Below are 15,987 nucleotides of genomic sequence, written 5' to 3' on the forward strand. Positions count from 1 at the left end.
CTGTGGTCTGCCAGTCAGGTATTCAGTAATCCATGACACCAGGGAAGCATCCACCTGCATCACTGTCAGCTCCTCACCCAGCAGAGCAGGGCGGATGGTGTTGAACGCACTGGAGAAGTCAAAAAACATGATCCTCACAGTGCTCGCTGGCTTGTCCAGGTGGGCACAGACATGGTTCAGCAGGTAGATGATGGCATTCTCAACTCCTAGTCAGGACTGATAGGTGAACTGGAGGGCGTCTAAGTGTGGCGTAACCATAGGCCGGAGCTGCTCTAGAACAAGTCTCTCCAGGGTCTTCATGATGTGGGAGGTCAATGCCACTGGTCTGTAGTCATTGGAGCCACTGAGGCGCAGCTTCTTCGGTACAGCAACGAGGCTGGATGTCTTCCACAGCACAAGAACCCTCTGGAGACTCAGGCTCAGGTTGAAGACATGGTGAAGTACTCCACATAGCTGGGGGGCAAAGGCCTTGAGCACCCTGGGGTTGACACCATCCGGGCTTGCAGCCTTGCTTGGGTGGAGACGTTTCAGCTGTCTTCTCACTTGTTCAGCTGTGAAGCCCACGGTGGTGGTTTCAGGTGGTTTCCAGGAGACTTCTGATAAAAGGCTGCAAAGGTTATTGGGGAAAATTTTTAAAAACTCATGGTGTAGGTGGTAACACATAATTATAGATTTGCTGAAAGAAGTTAGAAGATTTGCTTGCTAACAAAACAGAGAATAGGTGTAAAAGGATTTTTTCTGATTGGTAAAATGTAACAAGAGATGTACCAATAAGATTGGTTTTGCGGCCTCAGCAATTTACAATTTAGTTAATTTGGATAAAGCAACAGAAGGAAACAGAACTAAATTTATTACTGGCCTATAGTGAAGAAAATATGAGGAGGCTACATAAAATGTGGACAGTTTACGTGAGTGGGCATATATTTAGCAAATGTGAAATTGCCCTTTTTGACTGTAAAAAAAAGGATATGATCTAAATGATGAAAGACTGTAGAGCTTTGCAATGTATAGTGAATTAGATGACCTAGTGCACAAATTGAAAAGGACTGTTACATAGGTGCAGCAGATAATTGGGAAAAGGGAACAATATATTATTGTTTCTAACAGGGAGAATTAATCCTTAAAGTGAGACCATTGTTGTGGGAAAACCAGAGCAGAATGAGCTGTATTCTTTGTCATCTATCCCAAAGATCTGAATACAATTTGCTATGATTACTATATCTCTGCATGGTGTTATCTTTTCTCCACTGAAAGACATTGTATCTTATTCTATTATTGGAACTTATATCCTTTAAATTGTGCGTTAAATATTGTCAACAGTGAAAATTATTCATCAAGGTTCCTGGTCCCCACAGTTCTGCATTGTTTGGTGAAAACATTGCTCACTGCCAATGCTGAATAATTTGGGTAATAAACTTTCTGATTCAGATCTTTTTGGGCCTACAAATGTTTTTCACCATCCATTAGATTTTTTTCTTTCTCCACAATGGAGCTTATTAAGTTTGCAGTTTTGTAACTTTTGCTGTTACTCCCTTCTGCTCTACCTCCAGGTGTTCCAAGTTGCGAATATTTTCTCCCCCCCCTATATTGCTTGCATGAGATTGTATCCTTTTAAGATATCTTCTTTGGGATAGTAATTTTCATTCAAGATAAGGGATCATTCAAGTATCCCTGACAACCATGAATGCAGGTAGGGTGTCCAACTGCAGCTACTCTTTGACCAGGTGAGCAGCTGTTGGGCTCATTGAGGAACATACAGAAAGCAGAAAGATTTGGAAATAGGAACTTCATGGATGTGGTCACATGAAAGGTTCAGCCAGAGTGTCCAGGCAGGTAAAGCACAAGTCTCCTCATTTTGAATACTGTTGCAGGGGATAGTCTCTCAGGTGAAAACATCAGCAGCATATACAATTCTAGGCAAGCTGTAATGATGGGGAACTCCATAGTCACTGAGACTTCAGGATGGTGTTTTGTCTCAATTGTGTCAGGGTCGAGGATGTCTGACTAAAAGGGGAGGATGATAACCAGAGGTCATGATCAAATTAGTATGCAAGTCAAAAGAGACACGAGAGAGTTTAGGTAATTGGAAAGAAAATTAAAAGGCAGAGACTCTAATCTCAGTATTACTCCCTGGTGTTCTGTGCAAGTAAGGCAAGAAATAGGAAGATAGTTGAATGTCTGCCCTAAGAGCTGGTGCAGGAAGGAAATGGATTAATGAGAGGAGTTAGAAATAGATAACTTGAACAAAAAGAGTTAAAATCTGTAAAATGAGGGCAACTATAAAGAGAAGATACAAATAGACAATAGGTGCAGAAGTAGACCATTCGGCCCTTCGAGCCTGCACCGCAATTTTGAGATCATGGCTGATCATCTACTATCAATACCCGGTTCCTGCCTTGTCCCCATATCCCTTGATTCCCCTATCCATAAGATACCTATCTAGCTCCTTCTTGAAAGCATCCAGAGAATTGGCCTCCACTACCTTCCGAGGCAGTGCATTCCAGACCCCCACAACTCTCTGGGAGAAGAAGTTTTTCCTTAACTCTGTCCTAAATGACCTACCCCTTATTCTCAAACCATGCCCTCTGGTACTGGACTCTCCCAGCATCTGGAACATATTTCCTGCCTCTATCTTGTCCAATCCCTTAATAATCTTATATGTTTCAATCAGATCCCCTCTCAATCTCCTTAATTCCAGCATGTACAAGCCCAGTCTCTCTAACCTCTCTGCGTAAGACAGTCCAGACCTCCCAGGAATTAACCTCGTGAATCTACGTTGCACTTCCTCTACAGCCAGGATGTCCTTCCTTAATCCTGGAGACCAAAACTGTACAAAATACTCCAGGTGTGGTCTCACCAGGGCTCTGTACAAATGCAAGAGGATTTCCTTGCTCTTGTACTCAATTCCCTTTGTAATAAAGGCCAACATTCCATTAGCCTTCTTCACTGCCTGCTGCACTTGCTCATTCACCTTCAGTGACTGCTGAACAAGGACTCCTAGATCTCTTTGTATTTGTCCCTTACCTAACTCTACACTGTTCAGATAATAATCTGCCTTCCTGTTCTTACTCCCAAAGTGGATAACCTCAGACTTATTCACATTAAACGTCATCTGCCAAGTATCTGCCCACTCACCCAGCCTATCCAAGTCACCCTGAATTCTCCTAACATCCTCAACACAGATCTTGTGCAGGAAGGCACAGAGTCGACTGTACTTCCTAAGAAGGTTGGCGTCATTCAATGTCTGTAGTGAGATGCTGAAGATGTTCTATAGGTCAGTTGTGGAGAGCGCCCTCTTCTTTGTGGTGGCGTGTTGGGGAGGAAGCATTAAGAAGAGGGACGCCTCACGTCTTAATAAGCTGGTAAGGAAGGCGGGCTCTGTCGTGGGCAAAGTACTGGAGAGTTTAACATCGGTAGCTGAGCGAAGGGCGCTGAGTAGGCTACGGTCAATTATGGATAACTCTGAACATCCTCTACATAGCACCATCCAGAGACAGAGAAGCAGTTTCAGCGACAGGTTACTATCGATGCAATGCTCCTCAGACAGGATGAAGAGGTCAATACTCCCCAATGCCATTAGGCTTTACAATTCTACCGCCAGGACTTAAGAACTTTTTAAAAGCTATTATTAATGCTTTTTGAGATAGTGATTTAGATGCATATCATATTTTTTTTTACTGAGTTAAGTATTGTATGTAAGTAGTTTTGCTACAACAAGTGTATGGGACATTGGAAAAAAAGTTGAATTTCCCCATGGGGATGAATAAAGTATCTATCTATCTATCTATCTATCTATCTATCTATCTATCTATCTATCACATGTCACACTGCCACCCAGCTTAGTATCATCAGCAAATTTGCTGATGTTATTCTCAAAGCCTTCATCTAAATCGTTGATGTAAATTGTAAACAGCTGTGGTCCCAATACCGAGCCCTGTGGCACCCCACTAGTCACCACCTGCCATTCCGAGAAACACCCATTCACCGCTACCCTTTGCTTTCTATCTGCCAACCAGTTTTCTATCCATGTCAATGTCTTCCCCCCGATGCCCTGAGCTTTGATTTTACCCACGAATCTCCTATGTGGGCCCTTATCAAATGCCTTCTGAAAATCGAGGTACACTACATCCACTGGATCTCCCTAGTCTAACTTCCTGGTTACATCCTCGAAAAACTCCAACAGATTACCCTTGGTAAATCCATGCTGGCTCGGCCCAATCCTATCACTGCTATCTAGATATGCCACTATTTCATCCTTAATAATAGACTCTAGCATCTTCCCCACCACCGATGTCAGGCTGACAGGTCAATAGTTCTCTGTTTTCTCCCTCCCTCCTTTCTTAAAAAGTGGGATAACATTAGCCATTCTCCAATCCTCAGGAACTGATCCTGAACCTAAGGAACATTGGAAAATGATTACCAATGCATCCGCAATTTCCAGGGCCACCTCCTTTAGTACCCTAGGATGCAGACCATCTGGACCTGGGGATTTGTCAGCCTTCAGTCCCATCAGTCTTCTCATCACCGTTTCCTTCCTAATGTCAATCTGTTTCATTTCCTCTGTTACCCTATGTCCTTGGCCCATCCATATATCTGGGAGATTGTTTGTGTCTTCCTTAGTGAAAACAGATCTAAAGTACTCATTAAATTCTTCTGCCATTTCTCTGTTTCCCATAACAATTTCACCCAATTCATTCTTCAAGGGCCCAACATTGTTCTTAACTATCTTCTTTCTCTTCACATACCTAAAAAAGCTTTTGCTATCTTTCTTTATATTCCTGGCTAGCTTGCGTTCGTACCTCATTTTTTCTCCCCGTATTGCCTTTTTAGTTAAGTTCTGTTGTTCCTTAAAAACTTCCCAATCATCTGTCCTCCCACTCACCTTAGCTCTGTCATACTTCCTTTTTTTTAATGCTATGCAATCTCTGATTTCCTTTGTCAACCACTGTGGCCCCTTTCCCCCCTTTGAATCCTTCCTTCTCTGGGGGATGAACTGATTTTGCACCTTGTGCATTATTCCCAAGAATACCTGCCATGTTTCCTGTGTTCTTAAATGCTTGTCATTCAGACCAAGAGAAATAGACTATGGAGGAACAATATTGCCACCTTGTGCTGGGAGGCCTAAATAACATTTACTAAATTGATAATTGAATAATCTCTAGAGTGTAAAACTCATTGAGTGAGTGGCAATTCTGTGGGTGAAAATGCCTTGTTAATGAGAGAGGTCAGAGGAGGATGACCAGACTGGTTCAAGCTGACAGGAAGGCAACAGTAATTCATGCATTACAACAGTGGTGTGCAGAAAAGCATCTTTCAATGCACAGCATATCACACCTTGAAGTGGATGGGCTACAGCAGCAGAAGATCATGAATAAACACTGAGTATATGTCGCTTGTGATTCATTTTCACACAAGCATTCACAGTAGAACAAAGAAATACAATAGAATCATCTTAATGTGGCAAGGTGGCACCAGCAAACAACATGACCAATGGTGATGTCCTGCAGACATTTCACCAAACTACTTCTTGTACTTCTTTTTCTTTCAAATATGATTCTACTACTAAGCTGTGTTAGATTTGAACCTGTGCGTTACATTTTGATGGTGTGTTTTTGGGCCGATTGTGCAGTCTAACACTTTGCTGTCTCTGAGCAAGTTTGGTGATGTTTGGAGCAGAGTGCCTGGAGACCAGGAAAGCTCATGATCGGCTCCATTGTTTCTCTCCAATTGAGGTGTCGAGCAAGGGCAAAATTGACGAGGATGAGAGTGGAGGACAAGCGGGTATTCAGTGCCATCTGCCTGCATTTGACTGGTCTTCCTGTCCCTCTCGCTAGCTGCTTTTGGAGGAAAGTGCATGAGTCTTGGGTTCCATGCTGCAAGGATGATCACTGAGGCTGCGGATTCATTTTCAGAGACTTTGAGGATCATGGTGCATGTTTTTCTGGATTCCAGATACTCCTTTTTTTTGCTGTTCTTGAGCAGTTGATTGGGATGATTGGTATGGACTGCGGTGCTTCAGCGAAGAATGGCTCCTTTGTGTGCAGCCTGTGGTGGGCTAGTGGCACAGGGCTGAACTAAACTGAATACTACTGGACTTCTGGTTTAATGTTTCATATTCTATGTGTTGTTCATTCACTTTTTGCTGTGTGTGCAGTTTGTTCTTTTTTCATGTGTTGGGTGTTTGATGTTTCCTTGAACGGGTTCCATACTGTTTCTTTGTTTGTTTCATGGCTGCCTTTGGGAGGACGAATATCAGAGTTGTATTCTGTATACAGACTTTGATAATAAATGTACTTTGATGAACTCCAAAGATGACAAGCAACCAGTGTGCAAAAGACAAACTGTGAGAGTACCAAACAAAATAAATAAATAACAATGAGAACTTGAGTTGTAGAGTCCTTGAAAGTGAGTCCTTACTCAGTGGTTAGGGGAATAAAGTTTTCCACATTGGGTCAGGAGCATGATGGTTAAAAACTGTTTCTGAATCTAGAGGTGTGGGCTCCTGTATCTCCTTCCTGACAGAAGCAGTAAGAAGGAAACATGGCCCGGATGGTGGGGGTCCTTGACGATGGGTCTTTTCCTGTGGTGGTGCTCAGTAGTGGGGAGGGCTTTTCCTCTGATGGACTGGGCTGTATCCCCACAGTTTGTTGACTTTTCTGTTGTTGGGCATTGGTATTTCCATACCAGACCCTGACACATTCAGTCAGGATACTCTCCGCCATGCATCTATAGAAAGTTTTAGATGGCATGCCAAATCTGTGCAAACATCTAAGAAAATAAAGGCGCTGCCATGCCTTCTTTGAAATGGCACTTGCTTGCTGATCCCAGGACATATCATAATGCCAAAGAATTTACAGTTACTGACTCTCGCCACCTCCAGTCCCCTAATGTGGTCTAGATTATGGACCCCCAATTCCTTCCTCCTGTAGTCAGTAATCAGCTTTTTCAGTTTTGCTGATGAAACCCCCTTTCTTCCCGGACGTCTCAGGAAACGGCTCATTAGCCCTCATTGGCAGTCTCCCAAATCAGCACCAAGAAACCCACCTTTCTCCAGCCGAGCACATCTAGGGTATACACACTCTGCTCCCACCAAGTCCGTGAGATTGGGATGTCTCAGCCATCCAAACCCCGGTTTGTGTGAATGCTGTGTGATTTGCTGCCCTATTATAGCTTATCACCAGAAATAACAGGTCATACATTGCATACAATTAAAAGAAGTATATTTCTGAATATTAACTTAACTAAAAAGTTGTTCGAGAAAAGAAAGAAGCAAACAAAAAGGGCCCATTATAATCAAACAGTTAACTGTGCACAGGTTGGAGCTCAAATCTTCCAAAAGTCATATTCACTGATCCCCAGAAGACTTCTGTACCTTGGCTCCATGGATCATAGCTAACCCCAGATCGAATCCTATGACCGGTTCTCTCCAGCATCTTCTCTCTCTATTTCCCAAGACTCACACTGGTGTCAAGCACAAAAAAAACAGTCCCCAGCCTACTCTCCTGATTGGATGGCCCACATTCCTAGGCATCCCTTATCTCTAACAATAACCCAAACACTGTTAGCACTGTTTTCTGGAAGCCAACCAGAAAAGATCCCCTCCATTCCTGCTCCCTGGATGTGGACTCTCCACATACTGTTTTGAGAACCCCCTTAAGTACACTTAATAAATTCTGCCCCATCTAAGCCTCTTGCATTAAGAAGCCTCCAAACAATATTGGGGAAATTAAAGTACATTCCCACCCCTATCACAGCCACAATAACAACCTTGTTGTTCTTGCACATTTCCATAATCTGTGTGTATATTTGTTCTACATTTTGGAGATGATTGGGAGTTATGATGTAACCCCATCAGTGTAATTGTTTGTACTTCTCTGATTTTGGAGCTCCACCCAAATTACCTCTGCAGATGAGCCCTCTGATGTGTCTTCTCTGAATACTGCTGTGATTTTCTCCCTTATCAGTAGTGTAACCCCTGATTCCTTTCTCCAAAGGAAAGGCAGAGACTGATACAGTTTGGCAAAAGCAGCATTGAAGAAGTTGCCAGTCAGCATTGGACTGCCTTAGGGACTCCAACTCTAGATATTTCCCTCAGGGTTTACTATTGAAGCCTTCCCCATCAGTGGGTATAGCCGCAAGGCAGCGTCGATTTGAGATCAGAGTTTTCCTTCTCACAGATCAACTGCCAACCATGGCTGACGAGCTTCAACTGGCCAAAGTGACTAGTTTTAAGGCACCAGTAACCTGCCTTTGCTCTTTCTCCTGTCAGTAGAAATGGTTCTGCCGGGCTTAGTAGTTAAGTCACATGTGGAGGCCAGGAGCTGGACCTGGTTTTCAAAGGCTATTTGAGATGCACACCATTGGGAGCCTCCCCCAACTATGACAACCTTAAGGAACCATTGATGATCTAAATGACAGAATTGATGACATTCTGATCAAATCTGGGTGGTGTTGGGAAGGAGGGGTCGGGGGGGAGGTTAGCACTTGGAATGTAGTGTAGGTCATGAGCTTGGTAGACAGAATCAGGGCGTAGACTGTTTCTTAGATTCAAAGGTTAGATGTGCAATGGACTTGGGCATACAGGCTGAGTGGGGATGGTGGGTATGGTGTTGGCATTCAAGACGTCTGGAGAGTAGGAACAGGGATGTGTTGCTGGGACTCTTGTTGGGCATTAGGAGTGTTGTGGGCATTTTTGGGCTTCACGTCTGGGAAGGGACTGCAGTCAACATTTCAGGTCAAGACCCTTCATCAAGACTGGAAAGGAAGGGGGAAGAAGCTAGAATAAGAAAATATGGAGGGAAGGGAAGGAGTACAAGATGGTAGGTGATAGATGAAAGGGGGAAGGGGCGTGGGTTGGGGAGGACCTCCATCACCTAGGCTATGCTTTTGTCTCACTACAACCATTAAGCAGGGGATACTGGAGCCTATGGTCCCATGCCACACGGTTCAGGAACATCTACAGTCATCTGGCTCTGAACCAGCATGGATAACTTCACACACCACAACTCTACAACTGATTCCATAGCCTACAGACTCACTTTTATCTTTTGCACATTGGTTGGTTGTCAGTATTTGTTTATGTGTATATTTATGTAATCATATTGTATTTCTTTATTTTCCTGTAACTGCCTGCAAGAGAATGAATCTCAGGGTAGAATATTGTAACGTATATGTAGGTTGGTGATAAATTTTACATTGACTTTCACTTTGAAAGAAGTAAGAAGCTGTTAGGTGATTTGTGCAATAGGAAGGTTGAAGAAGAAGATGGTGATGGGCAGGTGAGGAGAAGGGTTGGGAGGGAACCTGAAAAAGTGAGAAGGGGGAGTGGGGGAAAAATAACCAAAAGTTAGAGAAATTGATGTTGATGTCAACACGTTGATGGGTACCCAGATGGAATATGACGTTAGAATCAGAATCAGGTTTATTATCACAGGTGTGTGTCATGAAATTTGTTAACTTAGCAGCAGCAGTTCAATGCAATACATAATATAGAAGAAGAAATAAATAAATAAATAATCAATTACAGTACACAGTATATTGAATAGATTAAAAATCGTGCAAAAACAGAAATAATATGTATATAAAAAGTGAGGTAGTGTCCAAGGGTTCAATGTCCATTTAGGAATCGGATGGCAGAGGGGAAGAAGCTGTTCCTAAATCACTGAGTGTGTACCTTCAGACTTCTGTACCTCCTACCTGATGGTAACAGTGAGAAAAGGGCATGCCCTGGGTGTTGGAGGTCCTTCATAATGGATGCTGCCTTTCTGAGACACTGCTCCTTGAAGATATCCTGGGTACTTCGTAGGCTAGTGTCCAAGATGGAGCTGACTTTTCAACCCTCTGCAGTTTTTTTCTGTCCTCTGCAGTAGCCCCCCCCCCCCCCCTCCACCCATACCAGTGATGCAGCCTGTCAGGATGCTCTCCACAGTACATCTATAGATGTTTTTTAGTGCTTTCGTTGACATACCAAATCTCTTCAAACTCCTAATGAAGTATAGTCACTGTCTTGTTTTCTTTATAACTGCATCGATATGTTGGGACCAGGTTTTGTCCTCAGAGATCTTGACAGCCAGGAACTTGAAACTGCTCACTCTCTCCACTTCTGATCCCTCTATAAGGATTGGTGTATGTTCCCTTATCTTACCCTTCCTGAAGTCCACAATCTGCTCTTTTGTCTTACTAACGTTGAGTGCCAGGTTGTTGCTGCAACACCACTCTACTATTTGGCATATCTCGCTCCTGTACACCCTCTTGTCTCCATCTCCCTCTGAGATTCTACCAACAATGTTGTATCATCAGCAAATTTGTAGATTGTATTTGAGCTATACCTAGCCACACAGTCATGAGTATAGGCAGAGTAGAGTAGTGGGCTAAGCACACACCCCTGAGCTGCACCAGTGTTGATCGTTAGCGAGGAGGAGATATTATCACCAATCCACACAGAATGTGGTCTTCCAGATAGGAAGTCAAGGATCCAATTGCAGAGGGAGGTACAGAGGCCCAGGTTCTGTAACTTCTTAATCAGGACTGTGGGAATGATGGTATTAAATGCTGAGCAATAGCCGCTGAACAGCATCCTGACGTAGGTGTTTGTATTGCCCAGGTGGTCTAAGGCCATATGAAGAGCCATTGAGATTGTATCTGCCATTGACCTGTTGTGCTGGCAGAAAAAAAGCATGAAGGAGGTGTGGGATGGGATGAAGATCATCACCGGATGCGGTGCAAAGCGGGGGGCGAACATAAGTGGAGATGTGGAGAAAGCGAACAAGCTGAACAACTTCTTCAACAGGTTCGACAGCTCAATCTCATCCTCACCGCAGAAATCCACACCAGGCTTACTTCCCTCACAGGAAAATAGCCACTCACAGGAGACCTTGCCCACGCCCAGGATTACGGCTGCACAGGTGGAAGGTCAACTGAGGAAGATCTGTACCAGCAAGGCGGCTGGACCGGATGGAGTTTCCCCACGATTACTGAGGGCCTGTGCGACTGAGCTGGGAGAACCACTACAGTGCATCTTCAACATGAGCCTGGAGCAGAGAAGAGTACCCAGACAGTGGAAAACATCCTGTATTGTCCCGGTACCGAAGAAACCACAACCAAAGGAGTTGAATGACTTCAGACCTGTTGCCTTGACGTCGCACGTGATGAAGACCATGGAGCGGCTGATAATACAGAATCTGAGGCCACAAACCAGGCACACCCAGGATCCTCTTCAGTTTGCGTATAAGGAGAAGGTGGGAGTGGAGGATGCTATCACGTATTTGCTGCACAAATCACTCTCTCACCTAGATGGGGTCAGTTGTGCTGTGAGGATTACATTCCTTGACTTCTCTAGTGCCTTTAACACCATCCAGCCCAAGATCTTAAGGCACAAACTAACGGAGATGGGAGTAGACTCTCACATGGTGGATTGGATAGTGGACTACTTGACAGATAGACCTCAGTATGTGCGGTTGGGAGACTGTAGGTCTGACACGGTGGTCAGCAGCACAGGAGCGCCGCAGGGAACCGTACTCTCTCCGGTCCTGTTCACCCTGTACACATCAGACTTCCAATATAACTCGGAGTCCTGCCATGTGCAGAAGTTCGCTGATGACACGGCCATAGTGGGGTGTGTCAGGAATGGACAGGAGGAGGAGTATAGGAAACTGATACAGAACTTTGTGATATGGTGCAACTCAAACTACCTGCGTCTCAATATCACCAAGACCAAGGAGATGGTGGTGGACTTTAGGAGATCTAGGCCTCATATGGAGCCAGTGATCATTAATGGAGAATGTGTGGAGCAGGTTAAGACCTACAAGTATCTGGGAGTACAGTTAGACGAAAAGCTAGACTGGACTGCCAACACAGATGCCTTGTGCAGGAAGGCACAGAGTCGACTGTACTTCCTTAGAAGGTTGGCGTCATTCAATGTCTGTAGTGAGATGCTGAAGATGTTCTATAGGTCAGTTGTGGAGAGCGCCCTCTTCTTTGTGGTGGCGTGTTGGGGAGGAAGCATTAAGAAGAGGGACGCCTCACGTCTTAATAAGCTGGTAAGGAAGGTGGGCTCTGTTGTGGGCAAAGTACTGGAGAGTTTAACATCGGTAGCTGAGCGAAGGGCGCTGAGTAGGCTACGGTCAATTATGGATAACTCTGAACATCCTCTACATAGCACCATCCAGAGACAGAGAAGCAGTTTCAGCGACAGGTTACTATCGATGCAATGCTCCTCAGACAGGATGAAGAGGTCAATACTCCCCAATGCCATTAGGCTTTACAATTCTACCGCCAGGACTTAAGAACTTTTTTTTAAAAGCTATTATTAATGCTTTTTGAGATAGTGATTTAGATGCATATCATATTTTTTACTGAGTTAAGTATTGTATGTAATTAGTTTTGCTACAACAAGTGTATGGGACATTGGAAAAAAAGTTGAATTTCCCCATGGGGATGAATAAAGTATCTATCTATCTATCTATCTATCTATCATATTGCAATGCGTCCAGGTCCTTACTGAGGCAGGAGTTCAGTCCAGTCATTACCAACCCCTCAAAGCATTTCATCACTGTAGATGTCAGTGTTACCAGTCGATAGTCATTAAGGCAGCTCCTACATTGGTGAGATCCAATGTAGAGATAGGAGGACCATTTCATTGAGCACAATTTCATAGTGGATACCCATTTCAATTAAACTTCCTATTCCTATTCGAACATGTCAGTCCATGGTCTCCTCTACTGCCACGATGAAGCTACAATCAAGTTGGAGGAGCAACACCTTTCTCCACACCAGGTTTCACCTATCACCTTCCCTTTCCCCCACCTTCTTATTCTGGCTTCTTCAACCTCCTTTCCAGTCCTGATGAAGGGTATCAGTCTGAAACATTAAGTGATTATTCCACTCCATAGATGCTGCCTGACTTGCTGATTTCCTCCTGTATTTCATTTGAATTGTGTATTGTATTTCTACAGAGTATAAATCAAATAGGAATAGACAGGGTAGGTACAAGATGAAGATGGTAGGTGTCTCTTAAAAATATAAACTGGTTAAATAAATAAATTAATTGATCTCTCAGACACAAGACTACCATCACCTGGAAAAACAAAGGCAGCAGGTGCTTGGGGATATCACCAAGTCCCATTTGATTGTAGATCACACGATTAGTGCTACTGTCTCACGGCTATCTGCGTATATCTTCTTACTGCAGATTTCCTGTGTGTGCTCTACTCTAGTATCATCGCCTCAAAACTAATCAATAAGCTCCAAGACCTAACCCTCAATACCTCCTTGTGCAACTAGATCCTTGATTTCCTCAATTGCAGACACTAGTCAGACTGGATTGGCTACAACATCTCCACAATCACAGATCAGCACAGGTGCACTACAAAGCTGTGTGCTTAGCCTCCTGCTCTACTTACTTTATACTTATGAGTGTGAGGCTGTACAGCTCCAATACCATATTTATATTTGTTGATGACATCGCTGTTGTTGGCTGAATAAATGGTGGTGACAAATCAGTACACTGTAGGGAGATTGAAAATCTGGCTGAGTTATGCCACAACAACAACCTCTTACTCAATGTCAGCAAAATCAAAGAGCTGCTTATTAGGAGGAAACCGGAGATCCACGAGCCTGTCCTTATCAAAGGACATTAGGTGGAGAGGGTTAGCAACTTTAAATTGCTTAGCATTATAATTTCAGAGAATCTGTCCTAGGATCAGCACTTAAGTACCATTACAAAGAAGGCACACTAGTGCCTCTACTTTCTTAGGAGTTTGTAAAAATTAGGAATGTTATCTAAAACTCTGGCAAACTTCCACAGATGCATGGTGGGGAGTATATTGACTGGTTGCATCATGGCCTGGTATGGAAACAGCAATGCCCTTGAATGGAAAACCCTACAAAAAGTAGTGGATCTCACCCAGTCCATCATGGGTAAAGCCCTCCTCACCATTGAGCGCATCCATATAGAGTGTTGGCGCAGGAAAGCAGCATCCATCATCAAGGACCCCATCATCCAGGTCATGCTCTCTTTCACTGCTGCCATCAGGAAGGAAGTACAGGAGCCTCAGGACCCACACTACCAGGTTCAGTAACAGTTATTACCCCTCAACCATCAAGCTATTGGACCAGAGGAGATAACTTCACTCACCCTAATCCTGAACTGATTCCACTACCTCTAGACTCAATTTCAAGGACTCTACAACACATTTTCCTGATATTTATTATGTTTTGTTCATTTTTGTATTTGCACAGTTTGTTGTCTTTTGCACATTGGTTGTATGTCCTTGTTGTGTGTAATTCTTCATTGATACTATTGTGTTTCTTTGTATTTACTGAGAATGTTCACAAGAAAATGAATCTCGGGGTAGCATATAGTAACATATATGTACTTTGATAATAAACTTACTGTGAACTTTGAAGTCTTGATATTTGAAAACCGTAGTTTAATAATGTGCTGTAAATGAAACAAAGTATTCAAAGGAGAATTAATGGACAATTGAGAGAGAATTAAAGTTAGATAACTAGATATACAATTGGCTTGATGGTGGGAAACAGGGTAATGGAGGAAGGTTGTACATCAGCTGTTGGCGAAAAAAACTTCGGTTTTTGGGGTTTTTTGATTTCAGAATTTCAGATAAGGGATTGTGGACGTGTATTTTGAACTGGAGGACTGTGTCTAGTCATGTTCCCTAAGGGTCGGAGCTGGGCCCATTGTTACTTGTCATTTATTATCAATGATTTGGATGAGAATATAGAAGGTACGGTTAGTAACTTCACAGATAAGACCATATGTGTGGCCTCCATCAGTCGTGGTCGACCATGGGTACTGCACCTCTGCTAGTCACTGGGAGTGGCTTCTCCAGGGCGCAAGCCAGGGCAGAGTTGATATGAAAATCTGTCTGTTTTCCATGCAGTGGGACCCCCGTCTCCATGCTGACGACAGGTCCAAACGAACAACGAAAGTTGATACAGTTTGGTGCCAGCAGCATTGCAGGAGTTGCCATGCCAGTGCTGAGTACAGCAGTCAGCCGCCTTCAGGACTCCGACTCCGGATTTTTCCTCAGGGTTTACTCCCAAAGGCTTTCCCAAGTGCAGGTATAGCTGCGAGGCAGCGGAGGTTTGAAATCGGAGTTTTCCTGCTCTTGTGGTCTTATGGACCATAAGATCACAAGATATATGTTTGTAGGAGCAGAATGAAGATTTTTGGCCCATCAAGTCTGCTCTGCAATTTAATCATGGCTGATCCATTTTTCAATTCTCAATCCCAACCGTACGCCTTCCCCCTCAACACCCTCTGCCCCCCCATATCCCTTCATGCCCTGACCAATCAAGAATTTATCAACCTAAAGATGGCACCAGAGGGCGACTTCTCCCAGCTTATCAACATAAAAGTTAAATTCTTCCCATTTTAATGTTTCTATTTTCCTTTTCTGACTGAGGTCCTATTGGGATCTTTGATCTACAGCGGCACTCAAACACTGCGGTTCTGCATGACAGTGAGATCCTGTTCTTGGAGCTCACCGATCGACCTCATTTTGGTATGTTCAGGTTTGACCTGAAGCTGGGCAACTTCGAGGCTCTGAGGACATGAATTCTTGTTGGTGTCATGTACTGAAGTGTAGCAGGAGATGGAACATCGAAATCAGCAAGAGTGGCTATCAGAGGACTCTGCACTCAGTAATCAATTTGCTAATTCTTGAGTCAGGGAACTTGAAATAAAAAAACAACGCTTCAGACTGAAATAATAACTGTTTTCTCTCCCGCCACAGTGGGAGGAGCGATATCTGTCCCTCCCTTGTTAGTGAGAGAGAAAGTCTGTGGGATGTTGAAATATTAGAATGAACAAACAAGAGAAAATCTGTGGATACTGGAAATCTGAGCAACGCACACAAAATGCTGGAGGAACTTAGCAGGCCAGACAGCATCAATGGAAAGTGCGAAAGGGAAGATAGGCAGGTGATAGAGAAGGGACGCACTCAGTCTGATGGTTTGAGATGTGTT

The sequence above is a fragment of the Hemitrygon akajei genome, chromosome 1 (assembly GCF_048418815.1).
Source record: "Hemitrygon akajei chromosome 1, sHemAka1.3, whole genome shotgun sequence".
NCBI lineage: Eukaryota > Metazoa > Chordata > Chondrichthyes > Myliobatiformes > Dasyatidae > Hemitrygon > Hemitrygon akajei.